Source organism: Ornithodoros turicata, chromosome 1, assembly GCF_037126465.1.
Source record: "Ornithodoros turicata isolate Travis chromosome 1, ASM3712646v1, whole genome shotgun sequence".
NCBI classification, from domain to species: domain Eukaryota; kingdom Metazoa; phylum Arthropoda; class Arachnida; order Ixodida; family Argasidae; genus Ornithodoros; species Ornithodoros turicata.
The window spans coordinates 199597048-199621063 of NC_088201.1; the positions used below are offsets into that span (position 1 = coordinate 199597048).

Consider the following 24016-nt stretch of genomic DNA (forward strand, 5'->3'; position numbering starts at 1 on the left):
CAGTTCCCCCTGCGCATACTAATCCCCCTGTCCCCCCACTCCTTCCTGCTGTCCTCTCTTCGTCTATCCACATCTGTACGCCGCTCATAGCCACAGTTGCTTCGCGGCGCTAACGCGCAATAAAAAAAAACGCTTCAGGTCATCTGCTTATTGAAGAACATTTTAATTTTTCACACAAGTTGGAAGATCATTCACAAAGATGTTAAAAGGTAGGGGAGCTAGGTAAGGCCCCTGTGGTACACCTGCGGATACATTATAAGAGCATGAATAACCGTTGACACGAACAACATTCAATCTCTCAGAGAAATAAGAGGCAAACTATGAGCAAAGTGGATTACTAATGCCATAGTGTGATAATGTACATAATAACAATGGGTGACAAACCGAATTGAAGCCCTCCAAAAAATCAAAAGAAATAGTATCAACTTGTAAGCCCGATGCTACTCTTTGTCCCATATAATTAAGGAAAGTGACCAAGCGACAATTGGTGCGACCCAGATTCAAGCACCGGAATAATAGATTTTTTCCATAACGATGGGAACACACATTGTCTAAGAAACCCATCAAATATAGTTGCTACTATGGGAGCAGACACTGAAGCACGACCTTTCACAATGAAGTTGGGTATCTTGCTGAAGCCACAACTTCTGTTACCTTTCAGGTCTTTCATAGCAAAATAAACATCTGACTCAGTTGTGTAAATGTGTGACAGTGTAAAAGAAGTTGTAGGAATGCTGGGTGTACACTTTGCACAATTGCAAGGGGAGTTTTGCTTTGTTCAAACCACATTTAAGCAAACTGCTTAGCAAATGCATTGACAATTTCAATGGAGTGAGTCACAGGGGCGTTGCCTTCTAACACACATACAACAGGTATCAAGCGATATTTTGATTTAAACATATCTCCGGAACATTTTAGGATTTCTATTAAGCGAACCCTCTACAGAAATCATCCCGTCTATATAAGCTTTTTTATTTGACGACGAACAACTGAAAATTTATTGTGCCAGTAGGAACTGCCCATAGTGACATATCTGTGGTGAAAATGAAGCTTTCTGCGCATGAGGCATCTTAGTTTCCGAGAAAACCAGAAAGGGTATCTTCTCAATTTGACTTTACATTTTGAAATAATTCTGTCGATGCCATCAAGAACTAAGCTGGTAAGATTAGCTGTGGCAATATTAATCTCATCAGCATTTGTTACTGGAAACCAGTCAGCGTTGGCATAAAATCTGCACAGCTGTAAGTAGTCGCCCCTACTATACTCATAGCCGTTTCTGTCCTCTGGATATCGTCGATTAGCGGTAAAGGGAAGAATAGTGATCAAGGGTTGATGATATTTGTCAGGCTCAACTAATGCGGTTGAAGTAGTTATGATGGGAATTGATGTTCTGAGGCTGGAACAGTTAGAAAGGACAAATTCATACAAAGCCTCAAGTGCCTAAGAGATTTATGATGAAAGAAGGAAGTCACTGAAAAGGTTAGCTAGCTGTAGGACTCAAACCCTGATCTTCTGGATTACCGGTCCAGGGCCCTTATCAATTAGGCTAAGCTAACATACGTCGCCAGCGACTTCCAAAGGTGCGTCATCTGAAGGGACAAACCAACCACTACAACTGGCTAGCTTTTCAGTGACTTCCTTCTTTCATCATTGAAGTGGTTATTATGTCTTTCATATGAAAGTTGCTAATTACCAAATCCAGTGTGTTGCAGGAGCAGTTCTTAAATATATTTGACAGGACAAGGCTATGCTAATCGAGAAACTCAAGGAGATAAGAGACCTTGAGCCTTAGTTCGCCAGTTGAGCCTTGGTATTTCGACTCAAACAGACTTGTGATTACTATAGCCGGATTTTTAAGCACGAAAAAACCTTGTTTTTTGGCACCTATAAATGGCGCAAAAAACATTTAGGCACCAAAAGTGGCATTCTAGACACCATAAACTTATTTATTTTTTTCATCTGTAGCTCTGAAAGTGCAAAAACAAAGTGAATAAATAAGTTACATCTGCAAGAACAATATGATCAATGAGAGTTGTGGAAATTGATGTTCTGAGGCTGGAACACAGAGAAAGGATAAACACACCAAAGCACAGTGACTTCCTTGTTTCGTGAGAGTTGTGACTATTCCTCTAACATTTTTGCTGCACGAAACGTAAAGCTTATCCATCCTACTGTGGTCACAAGGCTTCTAGTCATTGCACCCGTTTAACGACACTTCTCAGAAGGGCTTGTCACGGGCAGCGTACTGGCGCTATGCGAGATGGGCTTGGAGCATCGGAGGTTTTAGTCTAACGCGCAAATTTCTTACTCCTAGAATCTTTGAAGCTTCACCTTCTACATTTCATTTTCAGCATTACCACTAGACTCGCACTAGCAGGCAAATATGGGGGATCAAGTCTGCTTACGCTAGACATGCTGTCACTTTCGCTCGTGTACCTATGGCTATAGTGGACTAGAAACTCCACTCTGACCCTGACTGCCCGCAAGGAGTTCAGCTTCCTCATGTTGCAAAAAATTAGGGATCGTACCGGGCCTCTGCTGTGCCTCTCTTCGTTCCTCACACCCCTCATTTACCCCACACCCGACAACACTGTTACAAAACATGCCCATATTTTACAATTACGACGTGCAAAACTACACAATGCTAGAAGGTAGAGAAAGAACAAGCAACTGTACGGAGTAGTAGATTCTCAATTATCAGCTTTACATTTCAGCACCTTTGAGATACTCGCGCCTTGCAAGCGATCGATGGCTTCAAAAGGATGCGCGACGTGACCAATGTCAATTTCACCTGGCCAATGAAGTTTTGCCACCGCCTTAGAGCTGTTAAAGACATTTTTCGATGTGTAATCGGAGTTTTAGGCATCTTTGCCACGGTAGGCACTAATGCTGGAATAGGCATTTATAGGCACTATCAGATCCATACAGGAGGTTTCTCAGTACCCAGTTCGCGCTCCTGTATTGATAAGGCACTATTACAACCGCAAAAAAAAAAAAAAAAGGCAATCGCTTAGGAATTTGGGCTCTAGTGATTACTTTCGAGGTCGTACCGTCGAAAGGCAGGAACAGATGCATGAACAGCGATAAGGACACCCCCACAAATTTGTAGACCCTATGAGCCATAATATCTGTCACGTCGGAAGACCTGATATTCGTTACCAAAATAATCGGAACTAAGGAAATGAGAATGCAACCAAGTTTTGGTAATCCATATATTATCGTAACTGGAAGCCACAGGCTAGTTGAGAATACTCTTTGCCTTGTGCGGAGACCTCTAGCGTTCTGATAATACACAGAAAACATGTTAGTCATGCCGAATGGACAGATAAAGTAGTAGCACTTACAGTAACCTCCAGTGAAGGAATTCTGTCGCAAAATACACGGGACAAATAGCCCTCTGGCCAAAGATATTGATTGTGGGTTAGATGAGAGCTGGCGCTATCCGTTACTACACAAAAGGAAGAGTAGGAGCTGTAGCGTGTTAAATCCAGCCTGTTAGATTTGCAATGTTTCATGTGTGTTTCTGCTGTAGTGTTTGTGGTCAAGAAAGAGTTCCCTCTTGATGTGAAGCTAAGGTTTCGGCATATCACCTTGATTGGGTTATGCTGGGGGTATGGGAAACCAAGTAGAAAACATGTCAGAGAACTTCTCAGACAAAGCATTCAAAGCATGTCACCATAAGTTAGTGAAGAGGCATTGATCAAAAATGCTTTGACGAAGTTGTGCTCACAGTCGGGTTACCGAATGCATTAGTGCAACAAGTGAACAAGTTATTGCAAGCCTATGATTGCAAGTGTTAGGATTTCATATTGATTGAACAGAAGCTTTCAGAACAGTTTCCTGTTCGCCAGAGTTAAGCTGTGCAAGCTCATCAGACCCTGTCAACCTTAAATGTATGTTTTATTCCGAAATAAGTTAGCTAGATTGCATTACACGCTTTTTCAAATTATCATAGTTTCCATTCTTGGGAGGAATCTTTGTGGATGGCCCTACGTTTAATCTAGGCTACATTTTCCTTCCCCCTAGCAGTTTTGCCAAGGTACCCATCTCACTAGTGAATCCTAATACCTCGGAAAGCATTGGTCCCACCAATTCCATATGGTTGTGATCAAGAATCAGTAATTCGCCATTACGTATGGGTATATTTCCTCAAATGATGCAAACTGTAAAAATCGTTCTTTTATACGATTGACACAAAAAGGACTTAAATAATTACAATATCAATGTTCAATGCCTCTCAGCTTTTCAAAAATGCTGCAAAGGGGTTATTAATATTTACATTTTTAGGTTTATGAATAGGCATGATCTGATTACTGTGGAGCAATTTGGTTTCTAAAAAGTATGGTTAATATAGTTTGCACTCCTTTGTACAGGATCTGCACTTCATCAGGTACACAAATAGGTACACAGTAGGGAAGGTTTCCTTCGCTTCAAGGTGTTTAATGTGCCGAGCCCAGCGCAAGCCCGAGTCGATTACCAAGGAAGCGATGAAAGCGTACCGGTTCAAGCTTCTTTAAACCAAGCCAAAGAGGTAAATTGGCCATAGCTTTACGCGTGAAAGGGAGCTCAACACACTTTTCGGGTGAAAGGTCCATCCCGAGGTGCGTGAGGTACGTATGGATATTGTTTAAAGCGAGCTGCAGGCGGCGCTGGAGAGCCGGGCGTGATTTTCCTACTGTCCAAAGGGCGACGTCATCTGCATACACGGAGTACGACACTTCGCGAGGAATTACTGATTGTAGGCCGGCCATCACCACGTTAAAGAGTGTCGGGCTGAGAATGCTTCCTTGGGGGACTCCTTGAGGAACAGGATGCTGAGGGCTTTGGCCTTGGGACGTACAGACAGCGACAGTTCGGTCCGTAAGGAAGTCTTGGAGCCAGATGAAGAGCCGAAGATACTCCAAACGAGCGCAAGGCGTGCAGCACACAAATGTGTGAGACGGTATCATATGCGCGCTTGATGTCGAGGAAGACCGATTGGACGATTCGTCGATGGGCTCGAGCATGTTGAACTGTAGATACTAGGTCGAGAACTGGATCCATGGAGCTTCGGTGGCGACGAAATCCAGCCATTTCGTGAGGGAACGCACGTTGTTTTTCAAGCCACCAGTCAAGGCGATGCAAAACAATTCTATTTATCAGTTTCCCCATACAGCTTGTCAGGCTCTCCGGGCAAAAAGAGGATAGGGCATTTGGGGCTTGCCTGGTTTCAGGATGGGAACAACCAATGCCTCCTTCCATGTATGTGGTAACGATCCTTGTTGCCAAGACGTATTATAGACATGAAGGAGAGCTTGGAGTGACCGCCCGTCAAGGTTTCGTAAGGCGGCATAGGTGATGGCAGAATCGGACATCGAGAAAACTGCATTTACCACCCCTGACGGTCTACACGAATTTACAGTCATGCCATTTGGTCTCTCTAACGCGCCGGCAACATTTGAGCGCATGATGGACACGGTTCTCCGCGGTCTTCGCTGGCAGACCTGTCTCTGCTATCTCGACGACGTCGTCGTGTTCTCCGAAATCTTTCCCGAGCACCTACAACGCCTACGTAGTCTTCGAGTGTTTTGTTGCCGCTGGTCTCCAACTCAATCAGAAAAAATGCCACTCAATCAGAAAAAATGCTGGTGAAACTAAAGTGCAGCGATGGCTCCCCGCAATTCAACATCTTTCTGGCTCAGGATGGGGCTGTGAAAAGCGTTCCCTGCTCGCGGTTCACGCGGCATTGGTGAGGGCAACTGTGCTTTACGGCCTTCCTATTCTGCACAGGATATCAACAACTTCATTAAACACTTCGGTCCCTGTTTGCTCGAAGCCTTCGTCGATGCCTCGGAGTTCCAAGAATGGCTGAAACACGGCAAGTACTGGCTGAAGCTGGTGAGCTCCCGATTGAAGTTCTCCGTGAACGGGAAACGGCTCGGCACTACCTCCGTTTGCGTGATCACATTCCCCGCCACCCGCTACTCAGGAAAATTCGATACCGCCCTGAAAGCGACTTCTATCGAGTAGCGCAGAGGACACGCCAGACTCTCACTGGCTTCATAACTAAGGACACTATACCGCCGGAAGCCCCCTGGTCTCTACCGGTACCGCCCACTTTTGTACGCCTCCCAAACCTTCTCGAAAGAAGAGATCAGGTCCCCCCTCAAGTCCTCCGAGCCCATTTTCATGCTCTGGTAGACGAGAAGTTTTCTACGTTTTCGGCAGTATATACTGATGGCGCATCCCGAAACAAGTCCGCCTCAGCATTCGTCATTCCATCCGAAGGCGTCGTGCACGGAAGACGCCTTTCACATCCAACCTCCTCCACAGCTGCGGAACTCTATGCCACCCTTTTCTTTCTACAACACATCGCTGATTTTTCACCCCGGGAATGGGCAGTCTTTACAGACTCCAAATCTGCACTTCAAGCAATTGAAAATTCCGGCATACGAGGCCCATCCGCACCCCTCACAGACGGGTTAATGGCTTACCACACTATCTACGCCGCAGGCCACAGGCTAGTTCTCCAGTGGGTTCCAGCCCATTGTGGTGTCGTGGGGAACGAGCAGGCCGAAAGCGCTGCAGAAGCAGCACTCTCGTATCGGACACGGACCCGTATTGTTCTGCTGAGAGGAGACCGCCGTTCAATTCTGCGACGCCTAGTGACACCTCTGGCTTCCCGCCAACGGACAACTGACATTCTTCCCCCCTCTATGTTGAACAGAGTTGATCCCACGCTCGCTTTCCGCATGCCACGAAACACCTCTCGTCAAGATGCTGCATTAATCCACCGAATGCGCCTCGATGTTGCCTTTACAGCTCAGTGGCGTTACGGCTTGAGACAAGTTTACTCTCCCACCTGCTGCCACTGTGGTGCTCTTGAGGATATGGAGCATATTCTTCTTCATTGCCCTCACTACGAACCTTCCCGAACCACACTCTCCGAGTCTCTTCGTAGGCTGGACTCTCGACCTTTCTCCCTATCGAAATTGCTTGGTCCCTGGCCCAATCCAGCCCAGCAACGCTCTGCGCTCAAAGCTCTTCTGACATTTCTGGACACCATCGGACTTCGATCGTTATTGTGAAGGGGCTCGTTATTTTATTCCCCCCATCCCATCCAGCAATGGGGTAGAGTATCGCCTGTGGCGATGAGACTCCCCACTCTCCAAGGCCGAAAATAAAGTTGTTGTTGTTTTCCTTCGCTTCTAATTCCCTATCGTTTTCGTCTTTTACTTTTCCGCTACATAGTCGTTCTCTACATGTGTACCTATCTGTATACCAAACGAAGTACAGGCCCTCCACGAAAGCTCTTAATTTCCGATGTGCCCTATCTTTGTTGCGGATTCCCAGTGCTTATTTTTGGACAGACACTGCCGCGATTCCTTTAGTCAGTGGAATATCTGAGAAATGTCCACCAATGAGAAATGGGTTTCAGCCTACCACACTAGTCCTTTTCGTCGGAATCTACTAACACGTCAAAATGTCTGACTTACTGCTTTTTTGATGACCTGTAGCTCGAATTTACAAACTGTACCTTTCTTTGTCATCACAACATTACTCTCGATGACCAAGGTTGTGCACACACTGACCCAGGTTTGTCGAGCTCATGTCTCCTGCTCATATATCTAGATACACAGAAATCTGAAGGATAAACAGAGCTATGTTTTGCCGTCTCAGACTAAGAAACGCACAAATTGGATATGATTAAAATCACTGGCACATGTAATGAAAGATTTGGTAAACCAAACAAAGGAATCGTGAAAGCAACTAAACAAGATTATTGTTACGAAGGTCTCGTTGATCAGATTTTCTTAGCAATTCTGAAGAATCATATAACTGTTGCTTGCCATGTGTGACGGATGCTCTATGGACTGTAGCATATTATCATCAAGGTGTTCTTGTTCGCACGCTGTCACTCAGCATTGGCAATGGTTTTCTATCTTGAAACTTGTGCGCTGCGTTTCTACAGTATGTTATACACTGCAATGAGCTTGCCAAAAACTGAGGCTGCAGCCTGTCCAACTCTCTCCTTGGAACTAGCTGCCTCCCATATACCCTCACTAACACACAAGAAGTTCTACGGCAGAAAAAGAAAAAAAAAGAAAAAGAAACGGCGAAAAGTAGACACTTGAAGCATATCGTTTCCAACTGGATGCATTTGCAGGAGTTAAAAGACGTGGAAAATCATACCACGTCAATAACTTGGTTGGAGTGGTTTGAAGATCCACAACTTCACAATACAGTCGTCCAACATACGAGTTGGCTGCAGCGGCGGAGCTGGTTAGGAATTTGGAAGTAGGAAGCATGTTAGAAGAATTTTATTTGGGCAGTGAATTTACCAAGCGCACAAGCTGCAATGACTGCTTTGAATTGCTTTTGCGCTGGCCGCGCTGGCCCTTGCAACCCCAGCACGACACGCATCTTCACTACAGCCACAGAACTACTTATATCTTTTATAGGTTTATCCCATGGTAATTTTCTAACTTAAATCACCGGTTTCACACTCACCAAACATCGGCCAGTTCTGTGATTATTTGCTGCGACATTGGGTCCCCTAGCGGATTCCGGAATGAATTTATTTACAAACAATTGTATGTTTGAAATAGCCCGGCGCATGCAATATAGACTTATTCTTTGTGCTTGATATAGTGCCGTCAAACCTGTCACAATTACCACAATTACTAGATGTATTACATTTCCACGTGCCTGTATGCGCGTATACGGTTTCGGACCGGTTTCGTTTTGTCGTCTGCCATATTGGCAGGAGAGATATGAGCGAAATTATAATTTCATGCTCGCGCTGGGATGTGGGTGGTTCGGTAGTTTGGGAATACTGGAGCGAGTGCGAGAACACCAACATTCTCAACTCTTGCCTGATAAAGTCGCTCGTCTTGGGAGTGCAGCACAGGTAACGATAGGTTAGGTTAGGTCAGGTTCGCATCATAGATGAAACTGATAAACTGATTAAACACCGAGAGAATAAGGAATACAGAGATGGTCACAAACACATTCCCGAGAATGTATTTGTGATCGTCTCTGTATCTTTGTCTCCTGGTTTAATCATTTTCCACATTAATAACCAGTTATTGCGGCGGAATTGCAAAATGAAAAGAGAAGAATAAAAATAAAAATCGGAAGAACTGACGAGAAATATGAAATATTGGAATAGTACTTTATGCGCATTTAAATACTCCAACTGCAGCTGCAAACTACAGCTTTTTCTTTCACATTGTGATCAATGCGCACAAAGCCATCGTCGAATAATTCATCATAGTATTAACAGCACTTCAAGCACTGATTCACTGACCCGCCTGACTTCACATACATTTTCACTTACGTGCTCTACTTCGAGCCCTAATACGATATTTTCATTTCGACCATTCTTTTCGGCAATTAATAGGGCATATGGAACTGCGACTTCTTTATTTGTATTTGCTCCCCGAGGATTTTTTTTCGTACAACAACGTACCTCAACGTACAACATATTGAAGGCGTGATGAAAGATCTATTGAGAACAAGCGACCGCTCGAAAATGTGTTTAAAAGAATTAAAAAAGTGGAATAAGCATTTCACGTATCCCGTCATCAACGCTATACCGGTTCAAAAGCGAGTTCTTTCCATTCCGCTTTCAACCACTTTATTTGATGTTGATGGTTATGGGAGAGTTTAATCGTCAGGGGCGATACCCTACCCCGTTGATGGTGGAAGGGAATGAAGGAAAGTCGTAATTGATTCCGTGTACTATTACATGTATGAGGCCATTTGAAGAAGTTCCAGGCGGCCGGGAAATGCGGTGTAAACAATAATGACTACGCATACATCACAAAGACGACGACGACGACGATCACAGACGATAGTAACAACAAAGCATTCACAACCTTGAAAACTTCGCCGACAATTCCCAATCTGAACCGCTACTCCCGGAGTCTAGCCTGGTGTGTTCTTAAAAAAAAATGTTCACTACGGTAACATTCCACTATCATTACCACGACCTCAGCCGCCCCGCGGTGTCCATGGACGGGAAGACGCTCAAAACTAGCAGTCGCCATGTTTGCTCGGGAGGGAACTCGGCAGAGTTCCGGGCCGGCACCACCGATTGCGTACCTGGAGGTGCCAGAACCCCAACTCTGTCTAACCCAACCTGAGCTAACCTAACTAAAGTTAGCTAACCTCACCAAATTATATGATCCAAAGCTTTTTACCTTTACTTTGCCTTTCTCACCATGCACGCGTATTAGCCCCAACACAGATAGGTCGCAGTGCATCTATTTTCCACGTCTTGAATGGGAAGATTTCTGGCACATAACGTACACCCTCACATGTGTTTTGTAGGTCGAATTATATCGGACTGAAGATGAGATATGCCCACACAGTTAAGACCCGCACTTTATTCGTGCGAAGTGAACAAAGGTTTTGCTTCTAAAAAAAAAATACCTAAATATCTGTGAATTTGTAATTCCAAACTCCTAAGTGTGGAGTGATATGAGACTGGGACTACTAGCTTTCAGAAATAAGTTGTGAAGAATAACTCAATGCATTCGGTTCATATTTTGACAATGTATGCAATCACAGACTGCACTGAAGCGAGAAGAAAATGAAAATCATCCTCACATCAGTTATGAGTTCATGTGTACTGCTTGCGACACGGTTGTTTGAAATCGCCTGTCAGTATTTCCTTAATCATCACATATTTCCTTAATTGCCCTCGAATATGTTGTTCCAATATTGTATTTAAAGGTGGACCATGTGCTGCACGTGTTTCTTACTCGAAGTAAATGGTGTTGTAACATCTCCAGATTTGAGATGGGATAAACCACAGGGTGCTGATTTCAGACAACCGTGTCACAAGCAGTACCATATATAGTTTATGTAATGTCATGCTGTCATACATGAGCTGTTTCTCGGAAGAGAAACTTCACCAAGCAGACTGTGGAGCGGCGACGAACATTATCCGTATCAGGAAGGGAGTTGCCTCTGGCAAGATGCTGTTTATCAGTTTTGCATGAGTCCACCCGGTGGCGCAGGGTTTTTATTAATGCCTGTTACATCATCTAATGACACCAAATTAAGTCCGATGAGACTCAATGGGCTTTATTACAAGTACGTACCGGGTTGGTGTACTCTGGCTGCGGTAACATAGAACGTACTTTTTCTTATTAGGATTTTGGTGATATAGGATGACCAAATGTACCCTGTTCTTTTTTAAAGTTGCAACTAGTGCCCACCTGCTTGTTAGTGAACCGGGCTGTTGAGCAAGCCACAAGTAGATATACAAAAAATGCAATTTGTTTTGAATGCGAAATGCACACATAAAATTAAAAACCATGAATGCACAAAAACCTTCAAAGCAACACGCGATTCAGGGCAGGCACAGCAGCTGTCAGGACAGGCTGTGATGGAACTAGGATTCCACCATTGTGAAATAATGTCACCTCGCATATGTTGATATATTGTGCTATGTGAAGAACCAGCTAAACCTGCCCACTCAAGTCTCGCAAACAGCCTTGACATCACCTCTCCAACTAAACCTTTTTGTTGCTCATGATAACCTCAGACGTGACAATCAATCCAAAAGGTGTTTTAGAAGAACATTTCGTTGCTCGCAAACAAACATTTTCTGTGACAACACTTTCTTCTTATAACCTCGGGGGGCCTCGTGCCCACCATAGGCCCCACGTGACTACACCACTGGTGAAGATACTCTGGCTCTAATAAAAACACAGCAATAAACAGTGTACACGCTACATATGGAGTGCTGCGAAGAACAATTTTATGGGGAATGTCGCTCATGTTACACATAAATGGCACTGTAGTGTTACGCTTATCACAAGGGCAAATGAATGAATTGCCTGCGTAGCTATGTGGCTCAAGGGAAATCAACAGTAAATAAACAGAAAGTACTCAAAATATTGACTCTCACACAAGAGTAAATAAACAGAAAGTACTCAAAATATTGACTCTCACACAAGAGGGACTGTCTGTAACTGTAATGACTGTCTGTAACAAAATATAATGGAAATTTCCCACAACGTGGCCAAAATATCCATCTCTTAGGACGCTTTTTTCATGAAAACCTTTCTTGCTCTTGGCATGGGTTCACTGAGAACCAATCATCGCTAACTGGTTGCTACATTAAAAGAGGCTGATCAGTTTTCTTCCTAACGGTAACGCACCAGATTTATTCTGCCATTCTTTTTTGACATTACACTTATCGTCTTTTAGTGTGATCAAGAACAATTTAAAGAAATCCTGATAATCTTATGTCTGTCTAAAAATTAGCAGGATGCTAGTTAATTGTATAACTCTTACAGAAAGTTTATGCTGTTGTTCGGAGCCTATCTCACGTTTGAGGTAAAGCATCCGTAAAGATACAAACTGTCATTGGATGTCTAGCAGCTACGTAAAGTAAATGATGCATTGCAGATAGTGTGCTAATCGTGTGTATTTGTCTAAATTCGCGTATGTATACCAACAAGGCCAGTCAGATGTTTTAGGGAATGATGCATAATTTTAAGCAAAGTGTTGCATGAAAGTGGTGTTGTTTGCTCCTACATTAAAATAAACTGTACTTGCACACAAATCATGCTCGACAGTGATCATGCTGGAAACTCCTAAGCCAATATCCTGTTATCCTGGAACTTCTGCATGATGTGCCTCAGAAAAGAAGTGATTCAAATTATTAGAAGAACTGTACTACTTGAGAGGTATTAGTGAAAGTTTTCTATATGTTACACGACACAATTGTGCATGAGTAATGAAATCTTCAAGTAAAGTACTGGCGTTTCACAAATCGTGTCACTATAAAGAGTAAAATTTGGGAGAGGTATAAAATACAGTGTAAATTTATGGAATGAATTTTATAAGCATCGATTATGTTGGTAAGGGCCATGTTTTTCCTAATTGTTGTATACTCCATTCTCCAACTTGGGGGAATCTCCGGAAGCAGGCTACATTTTGGCTCCACTGCGCATGTCTGACATTTGTATGTTTCACTGACATACAAGTATGGGCAAAGTCAGATTGGGAGGGAGGGGGTACAACACCTTCCAAAATTGTATTTTTGGTAGTGCATTTGGGAGAGGGAAACAACTCCTACCCCATGTAAAGTCCCCATAGACCTCCCCCCCCCCCAAATATTTTTCTGGCTACGGTACTGCATGCAATGGTTATGAAAGATGTTAATTTCTTGATTTACAAATCTGTTTCTCCCTCCCGTGCGTGGGAATAACTTCATCAGCCTTGCGATAGTAATATCCAACGGTGACCCCTGTTGCAAAACAAACAGTCCGTGTGAATTGATACGTCTTATTTAACACGTTTTTGGTGTCAGTGGAGGAGGGAGAATGACGTCTTGTGATCAGAAGCACCCGAAAAGACTAGATAGAGCCACCCATACGTATTCCACAACCAGTGGGCTAGTCATGCAACAAGATTGTGTGCTTAAGCAGTGTTTTTTTTTTAAATTCCGTGTTAGCGCTGCGAAGCAACTGTGGCTATGAGTAGCGTACAGATGTGGACAGATGGAGAGATGACTGCAGGAAGGAGTGGGGGGACATGGGGGTTAGTATGTGTCCTGGGGCGACTTCGGGGGAATTGTGCCAACATCTGTCAGGAAAGTCTTCGGAAAACCGAGGGAAAACCTGAGACAGCACAGCTGGTGCCAAACCCATGTCATCTCCCAGCCTCGGCGTGGAAAGCGACCATCCTAACCACTATGCCATGGGAGCTGGTGCACAAGCAATGTAACGCTATCTCTTCTGTGGCCTACCCCTGTCTTAGTACACGTAACTTCCAGGAGCCAGTACATAAAAGTGGGCCATTGTCGATACACAAGTAATAAAAGTAAAAATGAGGAAAATACTGTGAAGTGCTCCTATAAAGCTTTTACCACATTGTTCCTTGTTTTCAAGTTCATATATATTCAGTGATCTCACAAAAGAAAGGTGCACAGTCACACCACAACACATAAACTGTACATGCTACGAAAACACGGGCAGTGGTTTACCCAAAATTTCGTCCTTGGGAGGCAGGGCGGGGCTCTGCAAGGAGGTGTATTTACATGTTTTTCGACAAAATATAGCGCAATCTCACATAGGTTTGTGGAATGTTGGGGTGTCTGGGAAATCACTGAGCTTAGGTACGACATACACACACACACACACATCAACGTACGTGCATAGAGAGACTTCAATTTATATAGACATGTGCCGGACAATGCAATGAAGCAGCAACGTTTAGTGCAAAAGAATATACGAACTTGTCAGTCAAGCCATATGCACAGTCACAGCGCAACGGATAAAGCGTTTATTGTTGAAGTGAGGCAGCTATTGTAAAGGACAGCGGCAGACTTTCGACAGTGGAAACCGTTAATGACATAGAAGCACAAGCACTCACATAGTAAGCTATATGTGGTTGTCGCTTCGGAACCGTTAAAATAAACGGTAAAGAAAACGATTTTGTTCCCGTACTTTGCAAGAAGACATGGGGGGTCCCCGAAATCCACCATTAAGAATAAACGTTTAAGAATAAAACATTCAAGAATAATCCGCTTAAAAAATACACGGTTAAAATATATCTCCTAAAATAAACCGCTTACTATCCCCGCTTAGAAATCACCGTTTAATAATCCACAATTAAAAATAAACTGTTTCAAAATCCCCTCACCATCTAGCACGGAGGAGGTCTGATTGCAATTTACGCCGGGTTATATCATGTTATGTTAGGTTAGTTTAGTTTGGTTTCGGTTAGTTTGGGATAGTTTAGGCTAGTTTGGTCCTGTGAGGTTAGGTTAAGCCCCTTGCTTGCAGTTCACCTTGATTTGGGCCATACCACATGACTCTAGCAACTGTAGGGTTGATTTGGGGGATTCTGAAACGATTTATTTTTAACGATATATTCTTAACCGTGGATTCCTTAGCGTTTATATTTAAACGGGGATATTTCGCCGATTATTTTTGTGCGTTTATTTTTAAAGGTCAGATATGCCGATTTTGAAGTGCCGCAGAACTGAGCGATACTCGCGCTGTGTGTTCATTACCGAACACTGAATGTGTGTGCGAAATATCTTGCTCCGACTGTTCGTAGTTTTTTAGAAAACAGTTTTTTAGTTCCCACGCCCGGCCGTCAGACCGTCGGCAAACCCTGCGCACGGGCGCACCGACGTCACTGCTCTCGGTTTATCTGTCTTTGGCTTGGCATGGACTCTTGGCTTGGCCGCTTGGCTTCTTTCGTTTCGTCCTCTGTGCATCGTACATAAGCGAACAGCTGATATGTTGTTGCTAAGCCGGAAACAAAGCATGTGAATATTTTTTTTGGCACGACGTCGTTTGGAAAGTGCACTTCCTTGTTCTGACCTTGCCTTTTATGGGCTGGAGTGATATGATACGTGATATGCCACGGCGAAGTTGTCGAAGATGCGACGGTGCTACGTTGTTAGAACAATTCATCGGAGCATTCAAGTGTTACCTATTATAAGCTGCCAAAAGACCAAGCAGTACGAAGCCCTTGGATGACAGTGGTGCCTGCTAATTTCCGCTGCAAGGATTTCGTTCACGAATGTTATCATAGGTTACGCGCGACTCCAGAGGCAATTTGGAATATCGGCACGAAATCGTCTGATGAAAATCTGAGGTGCCCGACGCATAACATTTTGAACGTGCCACGGAGGATCCAGGCAAAAAACGAGAGCAAAAAAGGTAAGTCGAGGTTCAATATAAAAAGTAGCAAGCTTAATGAATCGATTGTGCAGCTGTCCTACTGCGCTTACTCTGATATGACCACGATTAGCAACACAATAGTATTGATAATCTAACTTCTGAATTATCACAGGTGCACGCTGAAGGCGGAAATGAAGCATGATCTGGCTTTCATCTGGTGCATGAAGAAATTGATGACACATTAGTTGCAGTCTACCTCCACCAACATGTATGACAATGTGATGTTATAATTTGAGTATTCACCTATGTTCAAGTTTTCATGTGCACTCACATGCAGACATCTTGACACCACTTTTAAATCTGCCCTCAAAGTTACAACTTGTGCTTTCAGGGTGGAAAACAAAGGTCGCCATTCCGATTAGCTGCTATCTCCCAGTTCAAGCACTTTTGCTGTCTGGACACTGGTTCCTGTGGATGGGGTGTTACAAGCTTCACTGTCTGATATAGAAGGTACGTTACGTTAGTTCAGTTAACTTGTCTTTTGCATATTTTTGTTGCTGTTAGCTGGATTACTGTTGGACATAGAATCCTTTGACACACAGAAGCTGATGTCGCCTCTGATAACGTTTTAGAATTTTCAGTGTCATCAACGTCCGTTCAGGAAGGTGCCTTTACTATCTGTGAATATTTAATTAAGAATAGCCCAGAATTCATGTTAACATTGTCTACTCTTATTAATTCACTCTCTGTGTTCTGAGAGCTAAGAAAAATGGAAACTATTTATTTGTCACAACTTCACACTGGATGTGGTACTGGCTTGACATGTAAGCTAAAATACCTGGATTCTACAATAATTGTGTTGAACTTGGTGCATTACCGTGGGCAATGCCACATTCACTACATTTTTAGTGGGTCCGGTGCACAAATACTGTGTGCATACTGCATACATACAGACATACTGTTCGATAGGCAAAAATACCTGAGCTGTGCTGTGTAGTCTTTTTACCCAAAGTCCATACTCTTACTGCAAAGTCACAGCACGTAGAACAGCAATGTGCAGGTGTGCTGCGATAGAGATTCACAACAGAAAGAAGACTGTTGAGAGCATCTAAATTTTAATGAGACGAGACTTTCGTGCACAAGGCTGCTCTTGTTAATGTCTAACATGAAGTTACAAAATCCCAGAATATATAAAACATGTTGTAATGTAGAGAGTGAGGGTTGGTACAGACATAAAAATAATTATACAATCATATATAATAAAATAAAAAGGGGGTACAACTCCCCCCTCAACTCAACTCGACAACTCTACTTATGCTCTACCTTACAACATGTCTTATATATTCTGGAATTTTGTAACTTGATGTTAGACGTGAAGAAGTACAGCCTTCTGTGCAAAAGTCTTCTTTCTGTTGTGCACAATCATTATACAGTAAATACGACTATCCATTTCTAGCCATTAAATGCTTTTTTTTTCTGCAGTGATGAGCATCCATCAGGACACATGCCAGAAAGGGAGTCTCTTTGGAATGACAAACCCTCATCACCTTATGAGGATACAATGGTTGACAAATGGTTCTCAAGCACATCGAAACTTCAACAAATAATTCATGAAAAAGCCAGTCAGTACTATCTATTACAGGAATTGAACGTGGATCCTCCTGCTACCAGTCAGAGATGTTACATTTCAGGCGCTCATTGACTTTTGGTGAATCACTTGTTGACTTTGTCCCAAGATTGAGCTTGCCACAGCTCACTTGCCAATCTGTTAATGTTGTGGCGTGTGTTGCATTTTTCTCTTTGTGTGTTCCAGACTCAGAACGGTTAATTTGGATCAGGTCAGGTACGTTTCATTTAGACATGGCAAACATAAAGTGGTGTATCTCAACACAACTTAGCAGTGGCCTTCATGCATAACTGCACACAAACACAGGACACACACACACAGGACAGACACAAACACGTCCCTTTGTGTTCCCTAGTCTCGGGGTTTTACATATGCATCATCTTCACCAGCTCGCTTGCTTCCTAGCCATTTTTTCTGCACATTGTTCACTCTACTTTTATCGTGTGCTATATAATCTTGTTCAAGTTCTGTCAAACGACGTGTAATGCTATAAAAAAATTCAGAACACTGTGGGTTGAATGGTAGCGCATGAATGCAGGAAGGAAACTGTCATGTTATGGCAAGTGTTTACATATTGTACATTTAACTACTTATTTTATTGGTTAGCTATCGCCGGCGTATCATGTCAAGCCATATTATATTAATTTGGAACACGGTCTTCTTAGTAGCCAGAGCAGCTGATAGACAGTGAGAACATAGCCCTGTGTGTTTGTCTTTTCCACCGCAGCCCTTGGGTTTCCTCCCTGATGGCTACACATGTCAGGGATAGGTTTCAGAACCAGTAGTTCCCGCCAAGTGTGAATTGCTTTTCAGGGGATCATCATGCTGGCAGATGAAGCGTATGGTTTAAATTATTTGCAGGACAGGAATTGCGTAGCTTCACACAAATACTACTACTACGACATAAAAGTGGTTTCAAATCTAGCTTTTTTGTGTTCCTGACATTATCGCACAAGATGTAGTATCCACTATGATCCTTTATATGGTTGGTATGTACAGTGAATCAACAGATGCTATTTACAAATCTGTGTTTTCTACTGTGTTGAAATGGGGTAGTTTGTATCTGAGAGCCATAGTGAAACACAGGCAGCCAAGGACAGAGTTTTGATGCCCTCGAGAAACATGGCAACACATTGCAGGGACTCTGGATGCTGCCTGAGTTTCCAGAACACACAGCTCAAGGCAGCGGTTAAATAACAAGACAGTTGCATGTGTAAGCAGTCCGCTGTTGGATTTGCTTCTGTCCCAGATACGTTAACTCAAAGGGAACGCACGGACACATTCAGAATGATACTAGGACTGCGTGTGAAATAGAATGAGGAGAGGGGCCCTTTTTCTTGTCTGTTATTCTATTGGTTAAATTGTCATATGTGTATATTCCAGAGTCTGCTAATAAATATATCACTTGAGACCTAGCAGTCGCATTGTAGATGTCTCATCCTGTCCTTGGCTGCTTGTGTTTCACGATGGCCATGCTTGCTATTGCAAAAACAGAAAACAAAAACGACGATAGAAAAACACGAAAAGAGCGACCTAAAAAGCTGCCTGTTCTAGTGCTCACATGGAGGCAATGCAATGAGGTAACATGTTCCATTCATGAACTGTGGATAGTAGTACGTAGCACAACGGCAATCGATTATTCAGATTTTACTTGAAGTACTTTGTTTGTTTTTTTTTAGCTTTGTTTGCACAGTCTAGTATTGGAGCTTTATATGATTCCCCTCTTGAGATACTGATGCTGTGCAGTTTGCAGTTTGTTAATTTTGAAACTGCACTGTGCTGAGGTACAAAAACCAGAATTGTCATATCTGCATTTGAGCACATAGGAATAATTTGAAGTACTTTCCTTGTTGACATTAATATTTGCACCAGGTCACAACGTTGTTGATTGATGGAAAATGTAAATAAATATATTTATTTGCTTGCCAAACAATGCACAAATGTCTTCTTTTCTAGTGAGATACTCCCTGTTCACCAGACATAAATGTGGAAAAGTTAAAGGGGCACAATGACGGTAGAGGCTAGCGTTGCTTTTTGCCACTTCACATATATTTACTGTTACTCGTGTGCACATGTAGGAATAGGAAGGTAGAGCATGTGCATAAAAAATTTCGTATGCAGCCACACATATAGTTCAGAAGATTAATTGGATGATGTCCACGCATATATAATTGTGCTTCATGTGCAATGAGTATGCTAACGGATTGCTTCCAGGAAGCCTTTTTATTTATTTTTATAAATTATTTTTATAAATGTTATTTTTTATTTTATATAAATTTCATATTATATATTGTATACTTATATTTTTATAAATTAAAAACCCAAGTTACACGGCCCCTGTAAGAGTGTCCTTTGCAAATGGTTTGGTAACGTGTCTATAACTGTAGAGGTAAGAGGCAATCGAGAATGCTGCAGACAAGGTTGCAACTTACATATTGCTTATCATGTCCTACATACAAAGTGATTTGTACAATAATTCCTGAGCACGTAATTAATTCCGAGGCTGGCCAGTGATGTCACCCGACGACAAGTTACATAATTGACTCTAACACTTTTACACCCCATGGGCGGAGTTGTGAATTGAAGGAGCACACTACAGAAGGATAAGGTGCACCTGATTTCTAGGATCTATGCCATCCCCTAACTCTTCAGACACCACATTTCTAAAAACACCATTTCTACGTGGCAATTTGTGCTCTGGTACTTCTTTTGCGTCAGCATAGTGTGCAACCACATGGCTACTGGAGCTATCGTGTGCATGTTTTTGTGCGACGGTGCTCATTACAAACAATATCCAGATGTTAGACATAAAATGCAGTAGTTTGTAGCGTGCCACACAACGCAGCGTGACATGGGAGTGTGTGATTCAAAGAAAGCTTCTGGAAAATGCACACAATCCCACAAAAAGTTTAAAATGTGATTGTATTTCGTTTTACGTCTCTCGTCGTTACATACCATCGTCGACGCTGTTGCACATTGATAAATCGTACGTAAAACTTGTCCCATAGCAGTACGCGGTTTCTCAAATACATAACACAATTTTTTCCTGCAGGAATAAAACGCTGTCGGCATTTTCATGCTAACACGGCTGTCTAAACGTCAGTCTCTACAATGGGCAAGTGCTGTAAAGGGGCTAACGCAGACGCGACTTGATACAAATTGTACATGCTCACAAAACACAAACGACGAATTCCAGTCACAACATTGCAGAGAGGTTGGTTCGCGAATGAGTTCGCAGCCGCTGCACTGTTTACTTATCGCGGAACGGTGGAATCCGGCTGTCCGCCATCTTCAAGCACAGATACGTGAAGCCGCGAGAAGCCGTAGCTGAAATCCACTGACAAGTACGAAGGCGCGTACACGTCACAATGCCCGTTCGGGTGCATCTACGTCATAAAAATGGCTGCGCCCATGTGTGTTTCGGAATGAATTATCTATTTTTTTGACATGGTACTGTACCGAACTGAGAGAATGAAGGTGCATTTTGGGGAGAGTTGGATGTGGGCTTTCAGAGTATCACAACCGTTTCGACTATTTGGGATATCGGCATAGCTGACCTTTAAGCGTATATTCTGGGAGATATATTTTTAAGAGTGGGTACTTACGCGTTTATTTTTTAAAGATTATTTTTAATGGTTTCAAACGGGATACACCCGAAGACATGACTAGCGACATTTATATTTCGGTGATCGAAGCAAGTGACCTAGCGAAGCACGCAAATTTCACTGAGTAGCACGAATAAGAGCTCCGCTTATACCGTTGATCACTTCTGGTTTCAATACAACACTTCCACACCACTCTTTTCCTCCTCCAAGCGAAGCTATGAAGAAACTAGCACAGATGGAGGAACAAAAACAAGCGACGCAAACCAACGGACACACGCAAACCGACGGCACACTAAACCAGCTAAACACAATAATGGTATCCTAGGCCCAGACGAGGTAGATATCATACCTATCCCCTGCGTAGAGATACAGTCCCGTATCAATCCGCCGCTGTGCTAGATTATGGGGGATTTTGAAACAGTTTATTTTTATTGGTGGAATCTTAACCGATGATATTTAAGCGGATATTTTAACCGGTTTATTCTTCCCGATTTATTTTTAAGCGTGTATTTTTTAAGCGGTTTATTCTAAAATCTTTTGTTTTTAAGCAGTTTATTTTTAATGGTGGATTTTGGGTACCTTCGCTTCCAGGAGGGGTCCTCTAGTCGTCCGATAAACGTGAAACGATAAACAGAGACGGCAGAAAGAATAGAAGAGAATCAGGAGATTCGGTCTATGAGGTAAGGCTGCGAACTGTGCACCATATGCTGGGGTCTTTGTTTATTGTGGACTGGAATTTTGGATTAGGAATGATTCACGCTGATGTCCGCTGTTGTCTGAGGGAAAACTGGACGGACGGACGGATGGATGGATTTCACATTCAAGGTGTCGGAAATCAGTGCAAAAAGGCCATATGGCTTGCGTAGAGGCATATGCACACGCTATTGTTGAATGAGTGGCTAGCTTGATTGAAATGACGCGACACAGGGATATTTGGTTGGTTTCTAATGTCGGATGTGTAATTATTAAAACGAATTTGGAATGACGTTGTAGTTTGGCCAACATATTTTGCTTTGCATGAATTGCAATCTAATAGATATACTACGAGGGATGAGTTGCAGAAGGAAGCACTTTTAATTTGTACTTGGAAGTTGCTGTTCGTGCTTCGTACCGTGTCTGCACTCTGCATTAGAGTACAAATTTGTCATCTTCGACCGTTGCATGGGTGGCAGCATTCGTTTATAGGTGGTGGCTTATTGACTTTTGCTCTGACTAAGTGGTCTTGTAGATTTCTTGCACGACGATATGCTACGGGAGGCGGTTCTGTGAATATTTTTCCAAGGCGCTCCCACCGTGTTAAGAATGAGTGATGGCGTTTCAGTATGTTTTGAAGGTTAAGGATCGCGCCATTGAAGTTGGCTGCAAGATTAACCCGTTTGGGCGTTCGGGCCATGCTGAGTTTCGTAGTACTGTAGAATTTGCGTAATTTGGGTGCATCTTTGTGCTCATACCTGTGCCGCTAATTTGAATGTAATGTCTGTTGTTGAATTCAAAATGATCACATGTGAGTATTAGGCAAATTGGTGGTTCTACGACAGCAGAGTCGTAAGGATTTTCGGATCATTTTTCACATGCAACGATGGCAGCATGAATGCCGTTGTCGTTGTGGAGATTGGTGTACAACTAGGTAACATGGCATGGTAGTGACATCGCTACAAGTAGCAAGGGTTACTGACGACGCAGACAAGTCTGTACTTCTAATTTCGGCGTTCACTCCGGACGTCTTCAAACGGCTCTACAACTTGTTGCAGCCTCGAAACATCACAGAGGTACCGTTCTCAGAGATTACGACCAAGTTGTCTGAGCACTTTACGCCCAAAAGCTTCAAGGAGTTTGAATGGTACAAACTTTTCTCCACGCATCAGCAAGATGGCGAATCAGTCAGAGACTTTGTTCAACGATTATCGGGAGTCATTTCTCGTTGCGAATACGACAAGGATGTCCGATCATGCTTATTCCTCACTGCGTTCATTGTTTGCCCTACTGACACTCGTATTCGTGCCCGGCTTGTGTTGGAAAACAATTTGTCGTTAGAATCGGCGTTTAGGTTGGCTGAAAGCTGCTTAGCCGCGGTGGCTGAATCCAAGCGACTACATGTGGAGACGGACGTGCACAAGATGGCAACTACGAACGGGAGCAGCGTGGCTTGCTACACATGCTGCAATCCCAATCACCTCCAAGAATTATGTAGATTCCGCACGGAAGAGTGTCATGCCTGTGGTGAGACCGGCCATATTGCGAAAATGTGTCGCTCTTCTGGACCACAGGTGAAACGGAAGAAGGGTCAAAGGGTCAGGAAGGCAAAGCTTGTGACTGATGTGTTTCTCGCCGACGAAGAAGATGGAAAGGTCCTGACTTGCCGCGTGGTTGTGTTGCAGGTAGATGCTGGATCTCGGGCAACACTGCTGGACGACCGCACTTACAAGAAACTGGGTGAGCCACGGTCACGTTCATCTCCATACCGCTCACGTGCCTTTAACAAGGACAAAATTCCTCTTCGTGGAGCGGCAGATCTTAAGGTTGCTATTCGTGGAAAAGAAGAGATACTACACGCTCTCTTCACCAGGATGGACCATACGAACCTTCTTGGGCGACAGTGGATTCGTAAGCGTGGCGTGAACCTCAACGAGCTATTCGTTGGCAGGATATCTGGAGGAGTGGGAGTGGACAAGATCACTTTGAATTCGACGTTAGAGAAAACATTAACAATGCACTCTGAATTTTTTGGCAGTCAGCTGGGAAGATGTACTAAGAACTTAGTTCACCTTCATTTTAAACAGGATTTTTAAGCCCCGCCCGATTCCTTTTGCGACTTGTGAGGCAGTTGAAGCGGATCGGGAACGTCAAGTTAAGAACGGAGTTTTGAAACCTGTCGAAGTCTCAGAATGGGCCACTCCTATTGTAGTAGTTCCGAAGCCTAATGGGGCTGTAAGAGTCTGCGGAGATTCCAGTGTTACGGTGAATCCTCAGATCGAAATTACGCAGTATCCCCTATCACGACCAGGGGAACTCTCGGCAACGCTAAACGGGGGCGAGAAATTTTCCAAACTAGATTTGTCCGAGGCGTACCTCCACATGGAGCTGGATGAAGAAGCAAAGAGAACCTTGGTCATCGACACTCATAAAGGTCTCTATGAGTTCAACCG

General features: G+C 43.3%; 1 protein-coding gene and 1 long non-coding RNA gene across 4 annotated transcripts in view; one reads left to right on the top strand and one right to left on the bottom strand.

Moving 5' to 3' along the window:
• LOC135378940 (caspase-7-like) overlaps positions 1 to 24016 on the bottom strand; it is a 314482-nt gene that overhangs the window by 133276 nt on the left and 157190 nt on the right. The gene's annotated exons all lie outside the window — the stretch shown is intronic.
• Positions 15999 to 18680, top strand: LOC135378941 (uncharacterized). The gene is made up of 2 exons (XR_010418646.1): positions 15999 to 16148; positions 17121 to 18680. It is a non-coding gene; the product is annotated as an uncharacterized LOC135378941 (long non-coding RNA).